A 4,899-nucleotide genomic window follows, 5' to 3' on the forward strand; every position below is an offset into this window, starting at 1 on the left:
GTATTCTCAAATCGTGTACTGTTTCTGGATAGCACAAATTATTCATAACACAGCGGGGTCATAGCAAGCTTTATAGTCTCAAAAGAATGCATTTTCTTCCCCAAGAAACAGGGCCCAATAGACAAAGAACTGAATTAAGACATTCCATCGCATCAGCAACAATTTTGAAGTTTCAGTTCGAGGAAGAATACAGTTTTAAATCTAAAGGCGCTCAAATGTAACATTTTAAAATAGAAAGATAATTCTCTGCTTAAACAGTTATCGTGTCAGATCTGTTTTTAAAAAAACTAATTATATTTAGGAAATATTGATTTGGAAAAAACAACACCACAGTATTTAATAATCTATGCCATACTTGTTCCTCTGGGATAGTAGTGCCTGAGTTTGATAAGTTGTGAATTAATTATTTAAAACATCGACATAACTCTAATGGTGTGCTTTAATAAATTTCCAGTCACAGAGCTTCCAATATTTTTTTACCTATATAAGATTGTGGTATGTAGATATGACTATTGTTTATTGAATATAATTTTAAAATTTTTGTCTAATTTCCATGGCCATTTACATCTCAGCCACAGGTGAGTGTGCAGCTGTCCCTAATGCCTGGCAGCTATTCTGTAAAACATTTAGAAGTAAAGCATTGTAGAAAATCATAGACTGCTAAAACCATAACCTCTGAAGAAACTGAGACACAGAAAAATTAAATGATTTTTCCCAAGGCCCAGAGTCAATAACTAGCAGAGATAAACTAAAACCAAAGTCTCTCAACTTCTCGTGGATGACCCTTTCCCTGTGTCAGTGAGGAACACTTATATCCTGAAATGATAAGCAGAATGCAAGATAGGCAAAAGGACCTTTAATAACAATAATATCATTTTTGAATTTTTCAGCTTATAGGGTTTTCACATTCCTTTTCTAAACTTTATTTTAACACAATCCTTTGAAGTAGAAAGTAGTAATAATTAGCAGTAGTGGTAGTGGAAGTAGTAGTAGTAATTATTGTTGTAAGAATATTGATAGTCTTATTTTGAGTATGAGGAAATTGAGACCTCCTTTACTGGTTTGACCAGCGTCATACAGCCAGGGAGTAGGAGAACCAGGGCCTGAATCCAGGTCTCTCCTTCCAAATTAGCATTTTAGACAGAGTGGAAGTCACTAGGACTTAACCCACACTGATTACCATGGTGTTGCAAGAGCTGTAAAGATGACTGTCACCCTCACTGCATCCTGTCAGTCGAAACAGGTCACAAGGGTCAATTCAGATTCAAGAGGTGGGCAAGGAGGCTACAGCTCTTGATGGGAGGAGCGATGTGCTCATTCAGGACTGGGAAGGATTGTTGGTGGCCATCTTCAGAGTTATGAAATAGGAGGCTTATGACTTCCATTTGGAAATACCAGACCCACAGATGAGGCGGGTGGAGTGGAAAAGGCTGTGTGAAGTTGTCTGAGAGTTCGAGACAGTTCTGAAGACGTTAGTTCAGTGGTCCAAGTTTAGTGAGGGAGTGATCTGGTTTTAGGTCTTCTGGAAACATTCTTCTCTGGAAATTCAAGGTGAGGCGTGCCCATATTCTCAATCCCCTCGCCTTTGGGGGAAAATTGAGAATCGGGGCAAGGCTGAGGTGGAAGGTGTTATGGACAGAATTGTGCCACCCCACAAGGTACATATGAAGCCCTAACTGCCAGTACCTCTGAATGTGACTGTATTTGCATATGGAGCCTTTAAAAGGGTGATTAAATTAAAATGAGGCCTTTAGGGTGGGCACTACTCCAGTCTGACTGATATCCTTCTAATAAAGGGCATGAGGACACACAGACGCCGGGGGTACCCATGCACAGAGGGATAAAACCATGTGAAGAAGCAGCAAGAGGAGTCTGCAAGCCAAGGAGAAAACAGCTCTGAAGACACCTTCATCTTGAAACTGCGGCCTCCAGAACTGCAACAAAAAAGCAAAACAAAACAAAACAAAATTATTTTGTTTAAACCACCAGGTGTGTGGTGTTTTGTAATGACAGCCGAGCAAATGAATATAAAGGAGGAAAACCTGAGACGGAGGGGGCCAGGAAAACGAAAACCCCCGGAAGGAATGTGAAGGCCTCAGAAGCCAGGAGGAGCGCTGGGAAGCCTACCAGGTCTGAGGCGGCAGAGCAGGGTTTGGAGGTGGTGACGTGTCCGCAGGGTTCTGGGAACAGGAAGGTGGAAGTTATATAAGAACCAGAAGCTCCAGACAGAGGTCACACACTGGACACTCAGCCCCAGGTATGTCTGGTTGATTCCACTGTCTTCTTACAGAAATTGTAATTAGTTGCCAACATTTAAAAATCAGGAAGTTTTGTCTATGGTCATGCCACCCTGAACAAGCCCGATCCCGACTGATTTTTGGAAGCTAAGCAGGGTCGGGCCTGGTTAGTACTTGGATGGGAGACCACTCAGGAAGACCAGGTGCCGTAGGTGTAAAAAATAAAAAAAATAAGGGATTGTAAGATGACAAGGTCCTTGCAATCTGTGAGGTCAATCAAGGGTTGCCTTGCCTAAAAATAAAAAAAAAATCAGGAAATTTTACTCTTTAAAGAAATTGATATTTTCAGCTTCTCTTGAAAAATTGGAAGACCTGGCTGCCCCTGTTCTGCACGTTTCTGGTTGGAGGACAGGCACTTGTTTTTCAGTTGAATTCCTGTTGTCAAAGCACATGTGTTTCTAAAACAGCATTTTGTGAATAACAGGTGGGAAAGGAGACAAGCACTTTCTATCAAACTGCAGCACTTTGAAATTGGGGGATTGAAAGTCTTTATGGTAATTTATGTCTTGTCATTACTGTTAAAAGAGTGTGATTCATCTGCTCAACTCTGTTCGTTGTGATTTACGGTGGAGGAAGTTATATAATTGGCCATATCCAGAAAAGATAGAAGCCTCCAATATCCCAGGTAGGGCTTTTAAAGGGTTTTTGTGATCTTAAATTGAGTTTTTATAGGTGTTTTTATTTCCGGAAGACATTGGAAATAGCTTAAAGTATACGTGTGTGTTCAAGTTGCTTCTCACTTGAAACTCTTAGATACGCATTGGCAGCTTGTAAATTCCTATTTCACAGTAATGAAAAATCTCGTTATAATGTGCACAAAAAATCTCGTTATAATGTGCACATCAAACAAGAGGGGCCGGTTGCTCTAGCTGGGGGAGCTTTGATTGAATTTTTAGGCTTTGGAGAAACTCGCAGCACTCCCAGTTGTTCATGTTCTTTATACATAATACCTGAGACAAAATTAGCAACAGAATTACCGCTGATATCTGGGTTGCTTTTCTTTCTTCCAAGGCACTTTGCATATTTTAAAGAGGATTCTCCCTGTTTCCCAGTTAAATTCGGCAGTCAGAGAAACTGCAGTCTGTCTTTCTTGGATGCAGGGTACTTCATCTCCACTTGGGGCAGCTGGTTCTATAAACTGGATATGATGCCTGGCTTTTCACGCCTGAACCTCATTAGGGCCCGGAGGCACTGCCTCCCAACTGGGACGTGTGAGAGAACTCCCCAGTGTCTTTGGTTCCCGCTTTGCTCCCAAATCCTTCTCTTAATGACCTCCTCTCGCACCCACACCACCTCCATGACCCCCGAACTCCACTCTGCCGCTCTCCAGGTGCTCCCGAGGGAGCGCTCTCCTGCTTCTGGAATTATACCCTTGGTCCAACCTTCCCCTCACTGACTCCAATTATGCTCTCCAGACTGGCTTTTCCTCTCTGGCCAGTCTAGTCCAAGATTCAGCAAAGACATTCCATTGGTCCACCAGTATTGGTTGTTTATGTGCCACCTTGTGGAAGTACTGCCTCACCCCTCCCTTCAGCAAGAGTCCGTGGGGGGTTGGGGGGGTGGGGATAGGCACCAGGTGTGCCTGCGAAAATGAAAACTAGCATATGCAAGGGGCTCACTGTGCTAGGGCTTTCACGGGCCAGCTCACTGAACCCTGGCCTCTACACTGTGGGGTAATTTGTCCATTTTACAGATGAGGAAACAGACACAGACTTGTGCAAGGTCACACAGTGAGAAATAACAAAGCTGATTGTTGAACCCAGGTAGCTTGACCCTAAAGCCATACACGTATTCACATGAATAGCTTATATGCTTAGCTATATAACCCATACTTTGTTCCAGAAAGGATTTGAAACACATAGACAAAATTATTTAAAAACAACAGAGGAGTAAATCAGGGCAACAGCAAAATGTGGACAGGAAACAGCCAGCGGAGCCAGCAGTATCTCTGTGCCCAGAACCAGAGCCTCGGGCACTGTGTCTGCACCACCCATAAAGTCAGGACTTGTCTGTCATTGGCCTCATTCCGAAGCCAGTCTTTTCAGCACCACTGAACTGGTGGCTACTTGAGGGCAGAGTGAGCCCTGGTCATTTCTGTCTCTCGCACATTTTGCATCTAACGTATTGATTACACAGATACAGCTGTGAAGGAGGGTGCATCCTCTCCCATCTCCTTCCCCTCAATCCTGCCAGCTCATGAAACAGGCATCTCTGCCCCGAGGCCTGGAGAAGTTTCCCCTGCGTCTCCCCCTGGATCCACCCTGGGGGAGAGGAGTGGGCGTGGTCCAGCTGATCAAGGAGGTGGCAAGAGGCACATTGTTCTGCGCGACGCAGTCGACCTTAAACACAGCTGTGCGACTGAAACTGATACATTGTCTACCAACTAGAATTGAAAAAAAAAAGCATTGTACACTGTAAATATGAGCAACTAATTGTCTATTATATTTCAATAAAGCTGTAAAAAAAATTTTTTTTTAAGTAACAACAACAGAAAAAGGTCACTGCTGCGGAGCATTGTCTTCCCCTCCCTGGGCCCTTTCTCTTGGTGTCGCCTGCAAGGCTCTCTTCCTGCGGGGCAGGCCCTGTCCTGGAGGGTGAGGGT

The 4,899-nt window shown here is 43.6% G+C and overlaps 1 protein-coding gene and 1 pseudogene across 1 annotated transcript in view; both read left to right on the forward strand.

Moving 5' to 3' along the window:
* UBE2E1 (ubiquitin conjugating enzyme E2 E1) overlaps nt 1-4,899 on the forward strand; it is a 534,712-nt gene that overhangs the window by 332,863 nt on the left and 196,950 nt on the right. The window lies entirely within an intron of this gene.
* LOC111736567 lies at nt 2,333-2,452 on the forward strand (annotated as a pseudogene).

This window comes from Pteropus vampyrus, unplaced genomic scaffold (assembly GCF_000151845.1).
Source record: "Pteropus vampyrus isolate Shadow unplaced genomic scaffold, Pvam_2.0 Scaffold1, whole genome shotgun sequence".
NCBI lineage: Eukaryota > Metazoa > Chordata > Mammalia > Chiroptera > Pteropodidae > Pteropus > Pteropus vampyrus.